This window comes from Lagopus muta, chromosome 1 (assembly GCF_023343835.1).
Source record: "Lagopus muta isolate bLagMut1 chromosome 1, bLagMut1 primary, whole genome shotgun sequence".
Lineage (NCBI taxonomy): Eukaryota > Metazoa > Chordata > Aves > Galliformes > Phasianidae > Lagopus > Lagopus muta.
Genome location: NC_064433.1, coordinates 169890315 through 169914648, shown reverse-complemented (window position 1 = coordinate 169914648; position 24334 = coordinate 169890315). Strand labels below are relative to the sequence as shown.

The following is a 24334-nucleotide window of genomic DNA, read 5'->3' as shown; positions in this document are numbered from 1 at the left end:
TAGTCATTTGTAGATTGTCCTTTTACACTGGTATTCTAATTTGAAAAACATAGAAAAATCACACTGATGTCATTATGATTTAAGGACATTTAGTGTAAAATTAAATTATTTCCCATCAGAAATAGGCTATTTTTTGAATCTGAGATCCATGTAATGATAAGAATAATAACAATAACACCTAGTTTTAATAAAGCATATTTTATTAATTCATTTCAGCTAGTTGCAAATACCAGCTTCAATATTAAAACGTAATTACAGTATATGCCAGGTGAATGTCATACTCTTTAATTAATTACCATAGCAATAGTCTCATTACAGTCTGTGATAAAGAGTTCATTCATTTTTGAAGAACTGCACGTTTCCATTAAATGTGAATCAAAAAGACTTTAAAATAAATAATTAAAAGGTGATGTGCCCTTTTATAGAAACCTTCAGGCAAAATGGAAGAAGAGAAGTCTGCTTAACATGAAATGATGGAATTTCTCTGAGGAGTAGATTTTAGCAATTGAATGATGTCAAGCCTTCCAGTGTATAGATACAAACTGTATTGGCTTTTATCATTTGCCCACAAAATACTGATCAGCACAGACTCTTTTGTTCCATGTCCTCTTTGGAACAGAGTCATGCTTAAGATTTCATTAAAGCATAACTTAGTCTTGGTGATAGGACACAGAAGTAGGCAACTCATGGTTAAAACACTTCCTTTAAGAACATAAATGACAGCAAGACTCTTCTGCTGAATAGCAGGGTTTTTTATCTGACATCCGGATTTAATAAGAGGTATGAACTAGGTTTACTCTGCCTCCTGTAGTCATCTACTTTGTCCTTATATGTTAGGTCCTTGGTGAAACAACATTTGTGAGAACAGTTCCTGGAGTCTCCAGTGTAGCCAGTGAAGGAATGGTACTTCAGGAGGTCTTCAGATGAAGAGCCAACATTTAAATGCACAGGACTTGCTTCTGGAAGTCTTTGACTACAGTTCACTCTCCATCTCTGTTGTCACTATAGAGAATGTTGCACTTGCAAAAAAAAAAAAAAATAAAAATTTGTTTCATTATTCACTTACAGTGCAGGCACATACCAGGATTGTAACTTAGCTGGAAAGTGCTATCATAAGAAGATCTTATGGCAAGTGACTACTGGAACGTCATCGCATAGGTGCAGTGAAGAAAAGAGTTGAGAGGCAGATGAAAAGAACAAGGGGGATCACCAGCAGGCAGTGTTAGTTTTTATCCCATGGAGGAAGTATAAAGAAAAACAAAGCCTTTAACCAAGATCTGAAACCTTCAAGTCATAGTCCTTGATATCTAACATCACAGGTAGTGCATAACAATTTTGATTTTAACATCAAAATGCAAACGAGTCTAAGAACAACTTTCATAGTACAGTAATAACAGTCATTTATTCAAACCATTCTGCTGCATTAGTTAACTCCATTAGTCCAATTACCATTAGTCAGTGAAAATACAAAAAGCAAATTACATAACAATTAGCTTTTCAAGCAAAATGTGATTCTCAGACTTTGGGGTCTAAATTCTGTGGGTCTGAGGAGATTTGGGGAGAACCTGAATGTGAAGACAGAAAGTTTTTAGAATCACTTGTCATTATAGACTACTTAAAAGCTACACCGAAGCATCTGAGCATGTGGCTTGTTTTTCAGTACCCAGGAAATCTGTTGGCTTACTGGGGCGAACTGAGATAACAATTAGGTGCCTATTCAGTAATTATAGGATAACAGGATCATAAAATAATTTTGACTGAAAGAGAACTCAGGAGGTCTCTAATCCAAATTTCTGTTGTGATCAGACCAGATTGCTCAGAGCTTTATCCAGATAGGCCTTGGATCCCTACAAGGCAAGTCTGCTCAGCCTCTCTAGCAACCTATTCCACTGCATCACCGCCCTTATGGGGAAAAAGCTTCTCTGCAGATCAGCTTAACTGAGTTTTTTTTCTGACCATGTATTTCTGAGCATGTGTTCATTGCCTCTTGTCCACCCAGCTATGCTCCACTTCATCATTTCAAAAAAATATTGTGAGGTTGCTAAGTTCCTCAAAATCATGTTTTCTCAAGGATGAATGAGCCAACCTCCTTTCCCTTCTTTCTCTAGAAAAAGTCTTCCAGATTCCAGCCATTGTATTGTCCCTCTCAGTTGAACTCAGCTGAGTATGGGTCTTTCTTGCTTCAGGGTGCCAAAAAATGGATGGTTTACTAATTTCAAATGGTAAATGAAATTTCCAATTTCAAATGGATGGTGCATAATTTCAAATATCTGTGTCTGCAAAATTTTTCTTCCAGCAGCACAGTATTTCCCAGTTCTTTGCTCACAATACTAGAGCTGGCCTATGCAGTGCAAATGCGTCTATGACTAAAATAACAAAATACATCTTACTGAGACAAATCCACTTTGTACAAGACCATTTCTGTGGAATGACGCTATGTTCCTCAGCCCTGGGTGAACTCAGTAGCATTCAGTGCAATACTTATGAATTAAAAGTATTCAGAGATACATTACAACAGAACTGGGCAGCAGGGAGAAATAACTAAACATAATTCAGAGAAAGAGAGGCAAATGGTCTCATTCAAAAACCTATTTGTTTTTGAGTAGAAATATAAAACTGAAGAAAAAAAAGACTGATAACCAGGGAGCACTGCCTGTGGTTACATTGTACTGCTCATTTTACTGGTGATTCCAGTGAACATTTAGTCAGAAGGAATTCATTTGAATATGAGCTTAAAGATGTCTAAAATCCATGGTGTGTATTCAAATTATAAAGAATGAAATGAGTAAGTAGAATTACTTAACAATTAACACTCTGCATTCTGTACTCAGAAAGAAAAGCACTCCACACTTGGATTCTGAGCAAGCTGTTAACTTATTTTCAAACTAATGTAGCGCACACCAAGCCTCCCTTTTTCTTGGCCTGGCATGGAAAATTCAGAGGCTGAGGACTTCCATGGCCAAATTTCTACATCCACTGCACAACATTGTACAGCACTCACTTTTTGTATTCAAAAACAAAGGACAACAGACAAATACTATAAAGATATGTTACAAAGAATTTCCATGGCTCTGAGCATACACTGCTGCTCAGTTCTTTAAGTTTGCTTGACAAACAATACCTCCACTTTTGTGCCCCAGGTTTTGCAAGTAACTTAATCATTAGCTCTATTTCTTTGATTCTATTTCTTTGATCTTTGATCATCCTGGAATCCTGATTATCCTTGGTCTAAAGAGAATGAAAGTACTAAAAAGACAGAGGACACCAATTTTTATGCTGTTTAACTCAATGTAGAGTATGGGAATTTAGAGTAGCTTTTAAAAAATCTTTCAGGTTGGGATAAAGCAGACGTGTTCAACATGCATCTCGCTACAAAATGAAATAGAGTATTGGTAGGAAGTTTCGACCTCTTCTGCTATACCACCAACATCCAAGTTAATAAAATAGGAGGCACTACTTTCAGAGCAGCTCTTGTAGACATGTACTTCCCGTTTGGAGAAGTACATACTAAACATACATCCTAAATGTAGAGTAACAGCAGAGTAACCACAGTGTTCTTTCCAAGGGTATAAAAATGTTTGTTTACATTAAAAAAAAAAAAAAAACAAACACCCACAATACAGAATCAAGACAGGGAAAATCAGCTACAGAGAAGCTGTCTTTGTATCCTCAAGGACTGGAGTACACTTCACAGAAGTGCTTCTGGCAGAACATTTTCCTGCAGGTGGCCAGAACCCAATCAACGTGCTTCTATTCTTTGCTTATAAGTGAATGTTCATCAGCACTGCTATTTGTTAAGATTTCTAGAGCTCACAAAAGATTAAGCTGGAATACATTTAGGAATTCTGACTTCACGTTGATTGATTTCACATTTATATCCATGTTATTAGGAAGTAATGAGTCAATGTTTGCACATTTACAAGATATAAATGTTAGATAACTAATAGGCATTTGAAATGAGTGTACTGTTGTTAAGAAAGAGAGCTTCAGATAAGCTTAGAGAATGCAAACACCTGTATACAAAGTCCAGGAAGAATGGTTAAGATGTGTACTTATATATAAAGCAAAATTTTCAGCAATACTTCTGAAAACATGTTACAAAAATGAAGTATGAAAACACAACCTTTAGTATAACACTCACAGGAGCAGTTTCTGGAATACTAAGTGTAACAAAAGCTGCTGCATGAAGTGGGAGGAAGGTGAGGCACGGCCCCCACAGAAATGCAGAAATCTCACTATGACTAGGATAAACAGTTTCAATATCTCATTTTCCCAATGAAAAGTTCCTATCAATAGATGAAATAAAATGAAAGATCATCTGATTTAGAGCTCTGTAATGTGTAATGACTGAGATTCAGAGACATCAGTTATACTCTCCACTTCATTAAACTGATTAGCAAGTATATTCAGCAGTGCTTCAACAGAGACTCCTAAAGGCCAGTCAGGTAGGAAATTGTTCATATTCTCTGATAATAAGAGTTTAGCAACTAAGACTGTGCTAAGACTGCAGGTCAGTACTTGACATGAAACACCACAAAACAAAGTATTTAAGAGAAATTGTACAAGTGATTTTTATATATCTGGAAGGAAAGAGAAATTTGTTTGTAAAGACAGCATTTTAACCAGAAAACAGCAAAGCGTGGATTTCTATAAACGATTTAGGAGCACAGCTCTGATTACTGTCAAGGAACAAACGAGTCTCTGGATTCTTAATAAAATTAATTATTTGTTCTTGTGAAGGACTGTTATCAACTCTAGTGTCAATACCTATTAAGATTTTAATATCAAGTTAATTTGCAGCAATATGAAGTCAGTTGTGAGAGCCATCAAATTTCTGTTCATCTTGATTTTTTCCACTTTACAGTAATTCCACGCTACATCAGATAAGTTTTCAAATGCATATGTCTCATGTTTTGGTTTGTATACCAAGTACCTACCAACAATCCTCTAAAGAACAAGTCCACTAATTTTTTTTTTTTAAACTCTGGATGTCACTTTGGAAACTGTGCTGTTGAAAAATTCTAAGCAGTATAATTGAATGGCTAATACAAGCTCCCTTCTTTGGCTGAGGAAAAGAACTATAATTTGATGTGGGATGGGCAGATATCACTGCTGACCTGGTTGACTCAGGAAACATGGAGTAAATTCAACTGTTAGTTAATCTATTATCCACCTCTAAGGCCCGTTTTTTCAGAGATGCTAATCAGAAGCTAATTCATATGTGGGACACCTAAAAATAGTATTAGAAAGCATAATTAGTCTGACTCCATTAATTTTCATTTAAAAAGATTACCTGTAAGTTCTGTTTCTTTGATTAGTCATCTTTATGTTACTAGACCACCCCCTCACGTAATCAATTCATGCTGAAATTTTTCAATCCCAGATGATCTGAAAGGACAAATAATGTCCTGGAAACTCAAAATGAAAAAAATACTAACTTTCTTCATATCTGCCTGTCAGTCAGTAAGGCAAAAACTCCTCCTCTTCTAACATTTTCAGTAAGGAGATAGCTCATTTTCCTTATTCTACTTGTTCTGTACTGTTATACTGAACTATGCAGGAAATGTGAACTGATTTGTTCACATTTTGAAGACTGAAAGCAATACCTTCCTGATATTTATTTGCAAACCTATGATAAGTAGCCTATTTGGTTGAGAAGGGATGTGAAACTGGAGTCATTTTAAGAGGAAAGAGAGCATACAAAGTTAATAGAACAGCTGTATGAATCAGTTTGCTGGTAATGTCATAATACAGCTTGACAGAAATGTTCCCAAATAGCTGTTAAGTACCCATGGGAGAAATAAGGCTTCTGTATTTGAAGTGAACTGCCCTCCAAATCTCTGGAATAAAAATGTGCAGTAGACAAAGAGGCAATAGGAATTTCAGTGGTGAGAAAAGTTACATGGAGAGGTAAAAAATAAATATTTGTGATTGGTACCTCTGCATTTTTCCAGACATTGAGTACAAACCTATAATGCACATATAATACATGTATGTGTGACTGCATACACAGACATTAGGGATACATTTCTATTCTAATGGCTACAAAAGGCAATAAATGAAGTGAGGAAAAATAAGGTGGTACTTTGCTGTTAATTGATTCAAAACACGCTAAATGCAATACTCTGAAACAACCATTTATACCAGAAGCAGAAACTTCGGCATTTATTTCAGCTTGCTTTCAAAATGATTTTACTTGTATCTGCCTATGACAATACTAGAAGACTGTTCTCGAATTAATCTTTCCTAGAAAATTAGCCTTTCTTACAGAAAACTTGAATAAATGCCATTTTTTTTATCTTGCAAACATTTGGAATACAGGCACTTTTGTAATACTAAGTTGATATTTTGTAAATACTAGTTATGTCTTCTTTTAATGAGTCTTTGAATGTAAGATGAAAGTTCTGTCACTTTAACTTGAGTTCTGCCATCAATAAACAAGGATATTGCTCTAGTGGGCATCCAGCCCATGAAAGCTAAGAATCTTCAGGTGCAACTGGAAGAAAATTTTTGTTCTCTTCAGATTCAGAGAGAACTGGACTCTTCATTTGACACCAGAAAAGTCTTTCTTGTGCAAATTTATACTATAAGGATTTTTCCTAGAACAATAGCCACAGAACTGATCATGTCTGGAGAGACTGTTAAAAGAGCATGACTAAAGTGAAACACAGTCCTTTTTCATTTAAAGTTTGGGAAGTGTTGGCTTACTGAACACGTGGATATCTTGGAAGGAACACTGCTGTTCTCCTAATACTTTGTTTAAAATCCCCTTTGCCAAGTTGCCTGCAAAAGGCTTGGCAGTATTTTCTGACCTATCTGGCTTAACACTTTATTGTACTCCAGCTTTAACAGAGATTATTTTTGTGTACTACACTCACTTTGCATCCTATTGCCATTGCTTCCACCTTGCTGTCAGTGCCAACTGTCACTTTTCTGGAAATGAACAGTGATGCTAAGGTTATCACAGGCATACAGCACATATCTTTTTGTGGACAACATCCCCAGTCATCTGCCTCCAGCAACAAGTTGTTGTAGACTGAGGTGATAATGAACTCTGCAAAACATCTGATGCATAGAAACTGTACTTAACCATAATGACCCTTGTTTTACATCTCTATTCAACTGATGGAGTTATCAGTGGAACGTCAACCTCCTCCATCCATATCAGAAATATCTGACTAAAAAGTGAACAGGAAAGAGAAATTGAGTTAAGCCACAGGGAAAGAGGCAAGACTTCTAACTCTATTCCTGGTGTTGTTTTATTCAAGAGAAAAATGTGAGATGGTGCAAATGTCACAGTGTTTTCTTACATCACGACTTAATATCTGAAGTTAGAGTCTGTACTAAAATGTAAGACCAGAACATGCAGAACTTGTTTAATATTTCCTTGTTTTCATTTCCTAGAAATCACAGAAAATAAGGCTTGGAGGCAATGCCTAGACTATCTCTTCATGACAATTCAGAGGCAGCTGCAATTAAAACATTTCAGACATCTGTTCATTGGTGACTAGATCATGGTGATAAACTCTTTGATGTGTTATATTGTCACTAACTTAAATTTGATCCCAGTGAGGAAAACTGTTTATTTTTTCATCCTAAGCCTATTATGTTTCACTCTCTCTCTCTTTTTTTTTTTCCCCCTCTTTTTGTTGAGCATTTATGTCTGTTATAATTATGGTCCCAAGGCAAACTGTAAAATCTAAAAAAACCAATATCTGAGAGCCCCCCAAATCCTTGTTAGATTTCTCTCTTTTATTCATTTTGTTTTGAAACCTTTTCAGTGTAATTGCTAAAATGCATTAGATGGAGATGGTTGCATGAATGGATTTCAAAAGGAAAAATGATTTCTGAGAAGAAAGGTTGTTCCATTGCTCAAAAAGATCTTCTTGTCAATGTATTCCAATCCATCACAGAGAGAGTTATCATGTTCGTGTAATTAACACTGCAAACAAATCAGCAAGCGATCAGTCAGTGACATCTCTTCAAAACAGTGTCCACTGAGAACACTTCCATGAAGAAGAATCATTGAGCCAAATAGTTCAGACATTAGTATCATGAATTGCATTAATTTCTATAATTATTTTATATTTATATTATAAGTATATTAATTCTATAATTAATTTCTATAAGTAGTCTTCTTTTCTAAATGCCTTGACTTAGCAAGTGACAGCAGCACAGCCCTGTTCTCTCAGAATTTATATATTGTGCCAGAGGGTACATGTACATTACAATATGCTCATCATATTTGTATAAAATGTTGAAAACTGTGTATTTTCTACATAACAGTATAATAGTTATCACTAACACCTGTGGAAATTTCTTAACAGTTTTCACAATTCAAAATGAAAGATTAAGGGCAATAGAACAAATAAATCATTACAGTCAGCTACAGAGAGATTCTTTTCAAGCCTTTAAAACCAAAGAGGAAGCTGATGTCACATCACCAATGATTGGTGACAATGGAAGGACTGCCCCAAACTGAATTTCTAAGCATTGTCCACTGCAGGAGTTAATACGTATCATTTATTTATTTATTTATGTGACTGAAGAATAAAAAAAAATTGTCAGGCTCAAAAAGGTCTGAAAACAAGGCAAAAATAAAATAAAAATCATAAAATCACCAAGGTTGGAAAAGACCTCTAAGATCACCCAATCCATCAGTACAACATCTACAAGTTTCTTGAGCACTTCCAGGAATGGTGACTCAACCAGCTCCCTGGGCAGCCCATTCCAGCATCTGATCACTGTTTCAGAATAAATAAACCTTTGCACTCAGTCTGTGCTTTCATCCTTTTAGGTACTTTTAAGAAAGTCAAAGAATTAAATTCACAGGAAGCTGGCATCACAAAATACTATCTAACTTTCTGAATAGGGAACACATAAAAAGAGTTGGAATTCACAACTCCTGTCTTAGGAAAGAGCATAATCTACTGTAAAAGATATTAGCAGATAGTGAGAGAAAGGGTATATTTCCTTGAATTTTGGAGAATTGTATCTTAATCTCGCATCATTTGCATTTTGATGTGTTCATTTTGAATTCATGTCTGTTTTGAATCAGCAAAAATAGAGGCATTTGTTAGATGAAAGAGAAATTGTTCTTTTTTGTTTAAGACCCAACTCTTCTAACTTCCCAGGGTAAGGAATATTTTAGAAAATCTTTTCTTTAGGACACAGTGCCCATTGAAAGACAGCTTCATCAGAGAATTTTAAATATATATATATATTAAAAAAAAAAACAACACAACAATAGAAAAAGGAATAGATTCCATTTTAAATGGCACAGTCATGTATTTCTTCAGTATGTGCTCTTACATTTCAAGCTACAACTGGTTCGCACCTTAATTAAAACAAATAAGGCATGGAGAAATAACTTTATCTATTGATCTTGTGTCTTTCTTTCTTACAGTTCTGGAGGCCTTTGAGGACTTTTTGGTATTTCCTTTCAGAATTTCCATTTCAAAGAGTATTTTCTGTGTTGTTGGGAGTGGGGGTCCACGTTATGATTTGATTTGATAAATATTTAAATAATTTATATCTATCAAGGCTTTTTTATTAAAAGGGAGAAGGTATATGTGACAAAAATTGAATTCCCTAACACTGTGCTGGGCCACCTTCACACACTGTGACTAACTTGAAATTATCTACATTTTTTTTGCTCCCATAAGTGACCATAACTTCAATTTTCTTCTGCGTGCATGGTGGGACTTTCTAAAACATCGATGACTCAGTGTTCTTTTTCTCTTTCCACTCCTGTGATAATGGGTCCCAGTCACAACCAAGCTGTCTATTTAAAGAAGACATTATTTACTGCATAAAAGGTTACCTGAGAAGAAAACCTCATTTAAACTCCAATGAGTCTACATGAGTCGCTGTTTCTTTGGGGAGGTTCACATCTGCCAGCTTCCCAGCTCTTGCACAGGGGCCATTTGGTGGCTGATTCCTCTACTAGAAAGAGCCTTTCAGCTAGGGATAGCTTTTTGATCTCCTTGCACCCAGCCAGCAGAACAGCTGAGTCCTGTGGCTTGGAAATATGCCATCGCACTGCAATTGCTCTCTGAAGTTTGCTGCGTGATTGCTTATCTGTATAACAACCAGGCTTGCTTTTCTCAGGCACCCTATTAAGATAGACTGTGTTCACATCAGAAAGTTTATAAACCAATATGCTCGTATCACCCACAGAAGAGGCCAAAAGCAGCACTCTTAAGAATCATTGCATTTCTTTGGTCATGGTGCAATGTCTGCATCTATCATACATAGACAATTGCTCTTGCAACTTCAGTATTTAACAACTATTTGAAATATTTATTTAGTGTGTTTTAACTGATGCATGACTTTTTTTTTCATATAAACATCAAAAATAAATGTTAGATATTGCAACACCTTTCTGTTTAGTAAACGACAGTCATGTAACAACAAAATGTTGCCAAGTTATAAGAATTTGTATTGCTAAGGCTTATTAGATAAGCCAGTACTTTGGTGAATTAAGATTTTGAGTAGTGGATTGAATAAGCAGCAAAGTTCTTCATAAATCCTTTGATAATGATGGAGAGTTCATGCTCACGTCATTGGAAATATAAAACCCTGCTGCAGGAAAAAAAAACAGCTGTCTTTATCTCTTGCAGATTTAACCGCTTATGTCAATACTGTTGACATGGTTTCATTCGTTTGCTTGTGTGTTTGCTCTTTTTACTTACATTTTTGAGAAAATCCTTAATTCAAATGTAATTTCAACCAGTTTAAGGGTTCAGTGTGTATGTTTTATTTGTACAGTGCTGTGCAATGCTTGCTTTTTTTTGCAAAATGATGCGACAGTCTCCCACAGTGAAGACTCTCACAGCAAGACATATTTCTTTTTGTGTTTTTATTAATATTATTATTTTGGAGGACTTCTCACTCTTGCAAAGTGAAGGTAAATTCAAAATTTCAGGACAGGAACAATTTTAAAGACAGTGTTAGAAAGAAAGCAAAACACTGTACATTCTACTGAAAATCGTCTGAATGCTTTCACAAGGAGTAAAATTTAAGTGTAAGTCATTAGTTGAAACTTTTATGTTAAAAATGAGCAAGCTTTCCATTATGATTTTTTTTTTTTTTTTTTTTTTTTTTTTTTTTCTTAAAATAAACATCTCTAAGTTAGATTTTGGATTTACCTAGTCATAGGTGATACAAAACACTCTCTACAGTATTGCTATTACTTTTTTTAATGCTAAAATATTGTTTTGGCTTTTCTGAGTTGGCTTTTTTTTTTCAGCAATGGCAATAAGTAAAAAAAAAAAAAAAAAAAAAAAAAGTGATTAATGATTCTTTCCCATGCATTTAAACTTTTCTGTATTCTTTATTTAACAGGGAAAAAAATCAAGGATTCAGATCTGTGCTCTTGGCAGACTCATGGCAGAGCAGATGCCAAGAAATGACATTTTCTTTTCTTTAATCATCTTCAGTCCTGTCATTAAAACAAAAGACAGTCTGATGGCATTAGGATTTATTGCTATAAATGAATGTCAGGTTCTCATCTCCATCCATAGATGAAAATTATCACTTTCTCCAATGTTTTCTTTAAAATATATTGACAAGAGTCAATGAAAAAAAGTAAGAATATCTCCAAATAACTATGAGGCAAAAGCAATCTTTTTATCAGACCAGACCCTTCCCGAGAGAAAAGGATTCCTTATAGAAGGGGAAGGAGAGGAAAGAGAAGTTCCTATATGTAGCTCAGGTGTCTGAGTAGTGATGTTGACATTCTTTACTGATAAAACATTTGGCATTTCAAGTGTTCTTGCTTGTTTTCTAGCAAAATAAAATGAAATAAAATAAAACAAAACAATGTACCATAGTCAATTTTAAGATTGTAACATACTGTAACTTGCAGCATTCCAGCTCAAGTCCTTTTGTTTTAATTTCTCGTCCTTCCTTCCTTCCTTCCTTCCTTCCTTCCTTCCTTCCTTCCTTCCTTCCTTCCTTCCTTCCTTCCTTCCTTCCTTCCTTCCTTCCTTCCTTCCTTCCTTCCTTCCTTCCTTCCTTCCTTCCTTCCTTCCTTCCTTCCTTCCTTCCTTCCTTCCTTCCTTTTTTCCTCTTAAGTTATGCAAGAACTTATGTAAGATATGCAGAGATCATGGAGCTGAGGTTTTCTTAACAGTGAATAAAGATGGAACTTTGCTGTTTGAGTTACAGCCTCTGGAATTAGCCTTCTGTCCTAAATTATCCTGAAATCCTTTATTCATGCAGAAATTACTGATTATTATTTTTTTTTTTAATTTGCCTTATAATGAAGGAGGGAGACAGACTGACTAGATTATCATAAGGCATTAAAAACAGCCTACCTAACATAATCATTTCTTATTGCATATTTATGATTTATAATAACAAAAAGGACTCATTGAAGTTTTCTTTATTTAAAGTTAGTATTTCTAGAAAGTTTCCTTCACTACAACGAGTAGCTGTATGTGCAGAATACCATGCTTACAAATGCCACACACACACACACAAAAGAAAAAAGAAAAAAGAAAAAGGAAAAAAAGAAAAAAGGAAAAAGAAAAAAAAAAAGAAAGAGAAAAAAGAAAAAAGAAAAAGAAAAAGAAAGAAAAAGAAAAAAGAAAAAAAAAGGCCAACACACTGCTGAATTTCCGAACGGTAAAGTGAAATAAATACCTCACCCATCAGCATACTTCTCCAGACTCCTGATTTTGTGTTTAAAAGGAAAGCACTGGCTGTGCTGCGTTCGTGAAGTAGCAAAGTTCTAAAACTTTTCTTGATCGTTCAAAGAGCAAATGGAGATAATTGCCTGGTCTGTGGATCCTGCCTTGGACAGGAATAGAATTTAGTTAGAGAAATATCATAAAGACTAAGTGCCTCCAACTCTAAATAGGACATTGCATTGTCAAGCTCTAAGTCAAAATTTTGGGCATAATATGCCTTAGTTCTTCTTTAGTCTCACAGAGAGATCTGAGTGTTTGGGGTTTCTAGTGCTCCATTGCCTACAAAAATAAAATAATTGAGTTAAGTATGAATAAAAATCCACAACTTTTTAAGATCTAGGCTTTGACTCACTGACTTTTAGAAGATAATAGAAAATAGAATCTCATAGAATAGAATCTAAAATGGAATAGACAATACATATTTTTTCATTTCAATGTATGAATTAAATTTAAAACAGTAATCCATGGCTTCTTTGAATACATTTGGTTTGTAAAAAAGGAGAGTTTAATAAATAGCAGTTGGCAATGCTAAAGGCACACAAATTGCCATCAGAATGAAAGATCCTCAGCTCTGCATGTCATTGAAATGAATATCTCAAAGTACTTTGCTGAGAGGTACTCCAGATTCTCTGGCCTGTGATAATGTCCTCTTCCTTACAACCTTCTATCATCCCTCTAGGAGTAGGACTTAGAAGTGCATTATTCTCCCCTTTTGCTGGTTTCTTTGTGAAGTGTTATTACAGTAAGCACAATTAATTAAAAAAGTGTGCTCTTGCAGCTCTGAAAGCAAATGGTATCCTGGGCTCCATGAGAAGAAGGGTGGCCAGCAGGGACAGGGAGGTGATTCACTGGAACAGGCTGCCCAGGGAGGTGGTGGAGTCTCCTTCTCTGGAGATGTTCAAGACCTGCCTGGATGCCTACCTGTGCTACCTGGTGTAGGGAACCTGCTTTGGCAGGGGGGTTGGACTCGATGATCTCTGGAGGTCCCTTCCAACCCCTACAATTCTGTGATTCTGTGATTCTGTGATTCTGTGATTGTCCCTCTCTACTCTGCTCTTGTGAGCCCCCATCTGGAGTACTGTGTCCAGGTCTGGAGCCCCCAGTACAAGAAAGACAGGGAGCTGTTGGAGAGGGTCCAGAGGACAACCACAATGATCAGGGGACTGGAGCACCTCCCCTACAAAGACAGGCTGAGGGAGCTGGGCTTGTTCAGCCTGGAGAAGAGAAGGCTGCAGGGTGACCTCATTGCAGCCTTTCAGTACCTAAAGGGAGCCTACAAAGAGGAGGGGAGTCAACTCTTTGAAATGGTAAATAACAGCAGGACAAGGGGAAATGGTTTTGATGGAGGAAAGATTTAGGTTGGATGTCAGGGGAAAGTTCTTTACAGAGAGAGTGGTAAGGTTGTGGATGCCCCATCCCTCGAGGTGTTCGAGGCCAGGTTGGATGGGGCCCTGGGCAGCCTGGTCTAGTATTAAATGTGGAAGTTGGTGGCCCTGTATGTGTCAGGGGGGTTGGAGCTTGATGTTCCTTGAGGTCGCTTCCAACCCTGGCCATTCTGTGATTCTGTGATTCTGTGAAAAGGTTTGCCTACTTCAATAAAACCAAGCACTTCTGTTGATTTCAATAAATTGGCAACTAGCTCCAAATTGCATAATCTATACCTACCTAATAATGTGATAAAGTTTACCCTAAACTGCTAATTGTGAACTGTGGAACAGCTGTTCATACATTCAAGTAAGGCTATTGTTGAGGTGGAATGTTTTTTTCTATATGCAACTGAATAGCTGTTAGGCATTGGCCATACTTGAGCTTATTTATAAAACATACTAAGTTTAATGTCTGTTGTACATTTTTTGGAAAACCACATAAATTTAAGGGAACTATTTATTGAAAAAAAATCCTTTATAAATTAATAATTGACACTTTATAAACTAAAAAAAAAAAATATCACTGTATGCATCTGCATCTCTGTGCACGTGTATGTACCTGAAGTTTGGCAGCTGCTCATAGACATAGTATTCAATGCTGTTTCAAGGTTTTATTGACATCCTATAAGCCTGAGTACTATAAACGGTTTCTGCTAGACAAATGCAATACTGAGGAGATTAAAAGAACAGAATTTTGGAATTTCTGTGTAAGATAATTCTAACAGTGGGTAAATCTTGGTCATTTACTTTGACTTCCTCAGAAGACCTTTTTTTATACAATGAAGTTTTCATGTTTTTCTGTTCTTATGACTAACTCATTTTAAGCACTAAATTTGACCGTATAGCTACTATTTTTTTAATAAACATTACTTTAAATATTTGAAAAAATGCCTGCTGTGAAAAAGGATCCATTAGCTTGAATATGATGACAAATTTTAAGAAGAAAGCCAGTCTATTAAACTTCCTAGCTATTTGGAGAACCCATTCATTCTTTAGTTTGTTGCGTGTCTTCATTTTGAAACTATAATTGAGGAAAATATAAAAGTTATTTTTTAATTCAAAAAGACTTTGAACGTGTTTTTGCTATTGAACAAAATAAAATGTTCTCTTTTTTCCCTAATCCACTAGACAGCAAAAGCAACAAAGTTGAAAATATGATGTCAGAGACACAGTGCATGGATCCTTGATGGCCACAATATTTTTTTCAGTCCGTTTGAGATTTTGTCAGAAGATGCAATTTTTATTATTTGAAAAACATCCTTAATGAGGCAGCAGAAATTATGTCCCATAATCGCCATTTTTGAGGGCTCAATTAATTTCTATCTTTTAAACCTGCCATTCAAGGGTGAACATTCCCAGAAATTGCATGGCTTGATAACATTCACACTCATAATCATGAAATAAATATTAGCTCACCAGCAAATGGCTTAATATAGTTATTATATGAACCACAGAGAGAGCTGACATACTTTGGAAATGAGATATCTTCAGACAGCAAATCAAAAGAGTGAAGAAATGTACAGTAATAAATAGAGGGTGAGCATATATAGCAGTAATTGTATGCATACCAACACAAGTACCTACATATCTGCTGTGAGAAAATTAAGTGAAAAGTTCCTCAGGCTTTTTTGTACATCCAGTTACTTTAAAAAGATTAAATGGATGTTACAAGTATGTCTTTTTTCACTGTGCTATTTTTGGCATGTAGTTCTAAAATTCAAAATCACAATTATATTGCTTTGCTACAAATTTCCAAAATTTACACAATATTTCAGATTTTTAACACATTTGTTCTTCTGGCAATATATTTGCAGCTCATTTCCTGCAAGCCCAGTTTACTTCCCCAGGAATATAATGTAATTGCAATCAAATGCCAAACAGTTCAAACCATAATTAGATGCTGAAATAAGTTTTTGAGGTAGTATCTTTACTGGAAAGCTTATGATAATTGCTCAAAATCTTGAATGTTATGTTAAGAGTTGTTTTGTACCCTGATTTAATCTAATTAGCAAAGTGAAAACTAACCCTAAAAATTTATTCTCATAATATGGCAATTTACACAATTCATGGAGAGATTTTAAAATATGATGGGTTGATGTTTATGCCAATAGACTAAAGAGTATCTGAGAGAAAGCCAAAACATGGAAACCAATCTTGTATTTCATCTGAGAAACGAAAAGTGCTTTAAGTATAACAAAGCTGAGTGTTATTTTCTGTATCTGAGAGCTGGAAAAGCTACAGTGTACTACACCCAGAATTATACTATTTAAATCTGACTATTGAGGTCAGTTGGCAGAAAGTCCAGTTTTCACTTTTCATAGATATATTTTAACTATATTTTAATATTATATTTATTGAACATAAAAGCCAGTTGGCTAATAGTGAAATACATTTCCATGTAGTATTTCTATGATATCCTTATCATACTCTTTCCATTTCCTCCACCTGAAAAGTATCTTTCCTATTTACCTGTGAGAGAATATCTCCTGCTTATGGCTTACAGAAGAGTAATGTGAGAAAATAATGGCAATTAGTACTGTTGCTCACTCATTTGATGGCTGGCATCATTGAGATATTGCCCTGTAGGAACTGACAGAAATGCTCAGAAGACCCTCAGAAGCTTTATATGCAAAGTATAAAGTAAACTTATAACACTCCTTTGGCATTAGCACTGATTTGGGAATAAGGTTCTTGATTAAAATACTGGAATCAATGCAGCTATCCTCTCAACCACAAAAAAATCAGCCTGTTTCCATTTCTTCGTTAATGAATAGAAAACTGAAGAAAATAAGGACACATCATTGGAGAAAAGACAACTTTTTGAACTAAGATTGAGAACACAAATACTAATTGCCATGACAATGACAGTTATGCTACAAATACACCAAAAAAAGCATTAAAAATTAGAGAGCAGTATCTTCAGCAAGCTGCAGTCATTCAGTGCTGTTCTGCAAGCTGGCATCGAAAAAGTGACTTATTTTTCCCTAAAAAGCAAAGGTAGACATGTATACAGGATGCTCACAAAAGCCAGGTTTCTTTCACATGATATCTATTGTGCGTGATTTTTTACTTACATTGTTGTTACTTGATTTTGCTTTTTCTGTCAAAATTGCAGACTGAAGACACTGAAGTGCATGGAAGGAATAACATCCATGACATAACAACACTGCCCACTCTTCTGGTGCTGCTCCTGGTGCCTGTAAGGAGAGAAGCTGGGCCTTCCCAGCAATCAAGTGAAACACATTTGACAGTGTCATCAGTGTTACTACCTCTGAATTTATGTAAAAAATTTACCTTGGCATTTTAGATTATGTTTCTCTAAAATAATTGTTACGCAGATATATGGTCATTACATGGCAAAAGTAATGAAGTACAGCTATTGCAAATGAGATGAATGTGGCTCCATGATTCTCTGTCGAGACACTACATACCAGATTCAGACTCTCTTGATGCAAAATGAAGTGTCTGCTGTAGCTCTGTCTGAGAGCTGCATCTGACCTAAGCACTGGCATGATTTATTTATGGATCACTTGGTTGAGATGAATAACATCATTCATTTTTATGATTTCTTTTACATAAATGGGCTTGAAGAAAATGTCTTTCAATAAACCTGCTAGGGCTATTAAGAAACAATACCACATGAACTAAAAACCTCAGTTCTTGTCTTGTTGCAGACATTAGTTTTATGTGTAACAGCAGGGAATCACTTCAGCCTGGCTACTTCAGCATAGCCTCCCTGTCTGGCTTTGTAAATCTTTTCCTAAATGGTGCAGATGCACAACTGGGGTTGGAGAGCTGCATCTGATGAACCAGGCACTTGCTACATGGTTAAATTTTCCTCTGGACTAAGGAAAAGGGGAAATGAAACGTTTTTAAACTGAGCAGGTCCCTGAATAGAAATCTCCTGCTACCTTACCTCTGCCTCAGTGCTAACCCTGCGTTAAGAGTCCATGTGACATGAATAAAAAGGCCTCAGCATGGCAGACATCCTATGAACTGCACCAAGTCTGAACTCAAACACTAGACCTAAAATCCATATGAACACTGGGAGACCTTAAAACCAATGGGAAAAAAAAATAATTAAAAAAAACTTATGTAATTATAAAAGTGATAAAGTCTACTGGAAGAATGGATGCATTATGGCAAACAAAGAAATGTGGCAAAGTTAGAAGAAAAATTGGTGAAATTAATATTGCTTTATAATTAAATGCTCAGGTTTATCACAGTAACCCTTGGGTTTTTAGTTTGCTTGTCCTTTCCTTGTCTTTCAGACACTGCAGTTCTTTCATAATGTAAATGTATCAATTGGTTATTCTTTTGCAATTTTGTGTGGCTCTTTCTCCTCCCAGTACTTTATAATTTTCTCACTGAATACTTGATCTACCTCCCTTTCAAGTCTCTAATATTTTCTAATACTAATTAGAAAACCACTAAAATATCACTTTGCATGGTCCCAGTGGTTGTAGTGGTTTGCTGCTGAACACAATGCAGCCACTCTGACATGATTTTCGATCTTGGTGGAGATGCAAATTTCCAGCAAACCAAAACAAACTGTCAGAGCTGCAAACAAACTGACAATGTGTAAAAGAATCTCTACTTTCAAAAAACATAAATTCTTTAATTTGTTCCCAAGAACTCTTGAAGACATTGCAGTAAGGGTACATTTTTCTTCCTCAAGTAAATTACTGGTTTATATTGTTATTTATTTATTAAAAAAAAAAAAAGTGATAACCAGATAACCAGCAGAACAGGACCAAGGATGTAAGGAAGGTAGAGCTCTGGAAGCTCAGTGCTCATCCAAGTGATAAAGTTATCTTTTATTTGGACTTATTCCATAGATATATCACAGAATATAGCTCCCTTGTGAGAAATCAGGAAATCTATATTTTTTTTTTCTTAAATTTCAGCTTCTCACTTTTTCTTTTATAATTTGGATATGAAATTTAATATACACTGACTTTCTAGTGTCTTTTAGTCATGTGCATTGTTCTAGAAGGCAAAGAGTACTGACTTAAAAGATTTATGTCAAACACTTCCACAGTTTTAAGTACCTCTTCTTCTGGCACATGTTGAAATCATCCAGAGAAAAATGTGTCTGGACATTTTGATTAAAAATCTTATACCAGTGAGTTTAGCAATATCCTTTTAATTGAATATTTAGCTTAGAAATGCTTGTAAAGGAGCTGAGATGGGAGAACAAAGAAAACATAATCAAGTTCTGTCAGCTGCAGACTGGAGAGGGACCTTAGTCCCTGTCCAAAGATCCATTTTTTCTAAACACATTATTCAGCATTCAGTGTCATTCAATTTTTGCCCTCTGCCTTGTTTTCTTTAAAGTGAAAACAACACACTCCTTTTAACTAACACTTCTGGTAGCATCAGCAATACAGCAGATTGAGTCTCATTTACCCAGAAGCTTTAATTTCCTAAGATAACTGCCAAAGATGTGTATTTAGATGGGCCTTTTCTGGAAGGAAAATAATAATAACTTTTACACCTTCATTTCTATTACTTATATAAATTGTGGTATTTACTATTCTTTGGGAATTACACTGAAGTCATTCTGCAATATCTGGGACTTACCTTTGGTATTATCTGTATTTGCGTTAGTAATTATTGTGATGAATTGTGACTTTTGTAAGCTGGGTGAGCACAGTGAGATGCAGCCATAAACAACAAAAAATCATGTGAAGTGTTTCAACTCCAAACTGGCTTATATTTTACAGGAAATGCATTCATTCACTCACTGACCCCTAAGACAAGATAGAGGCATATGTAAGCATTCTGTGACACTGAGCACATCTTGTAGCCATAGGCAATGATCACATACATATTACTACTAAAAACCAGGCATACAGAAGTATTAGAAATGAATCTAACATATTTTTCACAAAAGCAGAAACATCAATTCTCTGTGAAAGTAACATGAAACACTAATTAAAAATCATTAGAATAGTTGAGATTTTATAATGCCAAAACCTACAGAACAAAGTACTTCAGAAACTAATATGTAATATGCTACAATATAATGGCTTGTCTCCTTCCTATAATAGGATTAATTGCTTGATTAAGAAATTATGTTGTATTAGTCTTTCCAGCCTCTTATAATCATAGAATCACAGAATGGTTTGGATTGTAAGGGAACTTAAAGACCAACTAGTTCCAAACCCTGCCATGGATGAGGCACCCAGCAGCTCAGCTTGCCCCATCAAACCTGGTCTTGAATGCTTCCAAGGCTGGGGCACCCACAGCTTCTCTGGACTGCTTGTGCCAGGACCTCATCACTTTCTGAATAAGAATTTCTTCCTGATATCTAATCTAAATCTCCTCTATTTCAGTTTAAAGCCATTATCCCTTATCCTATTACTGTACTCTCTGATAAGGAGTCTCCCCTATCTTTCCTGTAGTCCCCCTTTAAGTACTAGAAGGCCTTATGAGTTCTTCCTGAAGTCTTCTCTTCTCCAGGGTGTTACAAATCTAACTCCCTCAACCTTTCTTAGCAGGAGAGATCCTCCAGTCCTCTGATCATTCTTAGCCTCCTCCAGACTCACTCCAACACGTCCATGTCCTTTTTACGCTGTAGATTCCAGAACTGAACACAGTGCTCTAGGTAGAATCCTCATAAGGAGGAGAAACAGAAGGGGATGATTCCCTCCCTTGCCCTGCTGGTCACGCTTCCTTTGATGTAACCCAGGATGCCATTGGCTTTCTAGGCTGCAAGCACATTTTGGCAGCTCATATTGAGTATCTCATCAGCTGACACCCACAAATCATTATCCTCTGGGCTTTTCTCATTCCATTCTCTGACCAGCTTGTGTTTGTGTTTGAAATTTCTCTGAGCCAGGAGCAGGATCATGTCTTTGGCTTTGTTGAAACTCCTGAGGTTCACATGAGCCCTCCTCTCAAACCTGCTATCATCCTCTGCATCTAATAAAAGTGATGTTTCATAAGATTTGATTCAACCAGGACCAGTCCAAGAATTGAAACAAAATCTTTTTTTCTTTCTCTACAATTTTTGTCCTTTGGCTCGCTGTGGGCAAAATACAACATTCAAGAATATGTTTTCACTCCACAGTAGCCAAACTATGAATAATTTTACTTCCTCCTGAATTGTTTTAGAATATAATTAGAAATTTATCTCTCCTGAAATCCTTTTGCAGGGCAAATTATTATTAGTGTTCTGACTTGAACTCAAAATTTATTCTTTTTAAAGATATTATTAAGATTAGTTCTCAAACCCATCAATTTCTTCCTATAAAAGTTATAGATTCTCTATGTATTATTCTTTCATACTAAATGTTTCTGGTAAAGTCTGTTCAACAATACTTCCTGAAATCTTTGGAAGCAAACACAAACAACCAAATACAGTTTTGCAATTAACCTATGTTGAAGTTAGTGCCCATTGTCACTGTTTTGATCTAGAATAATGAAGCAGTACTGAATTGAATTTCTCGGGCTGCTGGACTCAGTGAAGTTTTTTAATGACTAGAAGTATCAAATATTCCCGAGTCTCCTCAGGGACTTGAGTTCTCTCTCAAGCAAGAGTGTCTTGATGATTTTGGAGAAAATGACAGGGTAAATGTTTCTAAGACTCTTACCTTTCTAGGTAAGAGTGGAGGTCATAGAACATACTGAAAACATAAAGCATGAGCATTTTCAAGTGTACTTTGAATATGTTCCATTTGGCGAATAATTTTTAAACCCTTGTAGCAAATGGGTTTCAAAATGTAATATTGTCCTTTGCTAATTACAACTTGAAGACATTTGGCTGTGTTCCCTCCAGATTAGGTTTTTGGCTATCATTTCTTACTGAGAAAGAGATTTAAAGTTGCTTGCTGGTTTTCCTGTAATATTTAAAGGCCCAATTGAACAATACCTTCCCTTGTCATGTTGTCTTTGTTTTCTTTTTCTATTAAGTTAATATTGTTGTGGGTTTTCTGTTTTTTTCCGGTGTGTTTTTATTTTTATTTATTTATTTATTTATTTTTCAGAAGCAAGAGAAAAATGTTAATCTGTTTTAATCTGTTATATTAAAATACATTCTGGGGAAAAAATTGTAAATTATCTTCATGTAATATTTTCCTAATGATAGTTCTGTCAATATGGATAATAAAAAAAACAGAAACAAAGCCAGTGAAAGTAATGAGTTTTCCCACCTCCTTTCCCATCTTTTTCTTTGTCAACATTTCACTATCAGCATGTGAATCCAAGAACTCACTGGTTAGGAGAGGCAATGAATTTTTTTTTTTCCTTTTTTCATCTGTTTGGTCTTTAATAGAAAGTAGCTTTTCTCCAGAGTCTTTAAGACTTAATCTGCAGGATTCATTCTCTGTTATTAGCTTTGCTTAAAAATAGTGCTGCTAGAAGAGTGTAAGTTTTAATTCCATCTAGCATTTTGGTGATTACTTTTCCAAGATTACTTCTAACAAGAAAACTTCCCTAAAACAGGCTATAGTATATTCCAGATCATCAAAGACAAAAACCATAATATATAATTCACCATTTTTACTGATAATATTTGCCCTCAAATAGATTGTGAGTTTTAACAGTTTGTTTGATACCAAAAATTTGTTAAAATATGAATGGCCTAGTGAGAATGAATGAGATCTTAGTTTATCACTGTCTCATAAGCAACATGACTAAAATACTGTAGTGAGATTGAGGTAGTCATTATCAATACTCAAGCTGCACAGATGGTTAGCTAAATCTCATGGCACTGCTTGCAGTATCCAGTCAAAAATTTAATCATATAAAACTGCTTGCAGCCAAACTGAATTTGATACTAAAAAAGAGAGTTTTCTTCTTCATGATTAAATGGAGTTGACATGGGCCAAATATTCACTTACCATTACCAAGTATATGTACAAAATTTCTGTTATTTAAAAACAGTGACTGAATTTTGGAAAATGCAGTATTGAAACACAGTCCAAAGCAAAAGGCTTCAGGCCTGAATATATAATCAATGAAACATTATCCTCTTTCAGAGAAATTCTTTCTGGACTTATTTGGGCTGGGTATTTGCTTTGCTTTCCTTACTTCTATGTACTTACTGTAGAAAATTTTTTGTTTGTTTCCAAAATATGAATGTTTCAGTGTAAGTCAAGTGTAAGATAATATCATTAATATATCTTCTGGCTTTCACAGGGTCAAGCATTCATAAAATAGCAAGCCAGTGAATCAAATTCAGGTAATCAATTCACTGTCTGGCCACAGCAATAAGCTCTGTCTACTCTTTGGGGGGTTGCTTTGTTCTGTTTTGTTATGTTTTGTTTTGCTTGTTTGCTGTGTATTACTAGCATTTCTATACTTAAATTATCATATATTTTTGTGAAAGACATTAAGGAAAATTTAGCTGCTTGAATAGACACAAAATCTTATAGTTCTGGAATTACAAATATGAATGTTTCTAAGATATGATATTTTATATCATAATTTTTCTAATATCTGCAGTACCACATATTCTGTATGGTTTTGTCCAGTTAAATTTCTCAGTTTGTAAAAGGAAAAACTTCTGCTTCCTCTCAAGAGAAATAAAGCAGATCCAATTTCAAGAAGAGCTGGCCCTTATTTTTTCCATAAGGTTTTGAATTTATCAACCAATTGATTTTTCTGCTTGTATTTCCCTTCATCTTTTGAAACAAATATCAAACTCATGAACAAAAAATCCTACAGAATGGAAAAGAATTTCCTCCTCTCTCTATGTGACATGTTTCACAGTTCAGTTAAGGACTTCCCAAAGTTAGAAATAAAACCGTAGGAGCAAACAGAGCTCAGATTTCTATGCTTCTTCTTTCAGCAATAGACCTTTTTTTCCCAGCTTTACAGCTCCTTGGAAGGTTTCTTCTCACTCAATTTTACTCACCTGTATGACCATTATACCATTCTCGTGCCTCAAAATATCATATTCATCTCTGACTTCACCTTGGACACTCAGACATCTGAAATACATCTGAAACTGGGCAGATGAAGAGTAACTACTGTGCTTTCTTTTCTTTTTTCTTTTTTTCTTTCTTTTTTTTCTTTTCTTTTTTTTTTTTTTTTTAAGAGGAACTCCTGAAAGATCTAAGGTTATAAAAGAAGTGAACTTGCAACACATTCAATTAAATACCGAATACAGAGTCAATTAAAGCATGCACAAAAAGATAAGAACATTAAAAAAATCTATCTCCTCAAACTCTAGCATTTGAAATGATATTCATTTTCAAAGCAGTA

General features: G+C 35.3%; 1 long non-coding RNA gene across 2 annotated transcripts; it reads right to left on the bottom strand.

Moving 5' to 3' along the window:
* Nucleotides 1-717: 717 nt before the first annotated feature.
* On the bottom strand, nt 718-24100 carry LOC125688388 (uncharacterized). 2 transcript variants are annotated; one of them, XR_007374705.1, is made up of 3 exons: nt 17197-24100; nt 12649-12799; nt 718-1019 (listed from the first exon to the last, which is right to left on the bottom strand). It is a non-coding gene; the product is annotated as an uncharacterized LOC125688388 (long non-coding RNA). The 2 variants fall into 2 exon arrangements; XR_007374704.1 differs by having other exon boundaries at nt 12649-12795.
* Between the last annotated feature and the right edge of the window lie 234 nt (nt 24101-24334).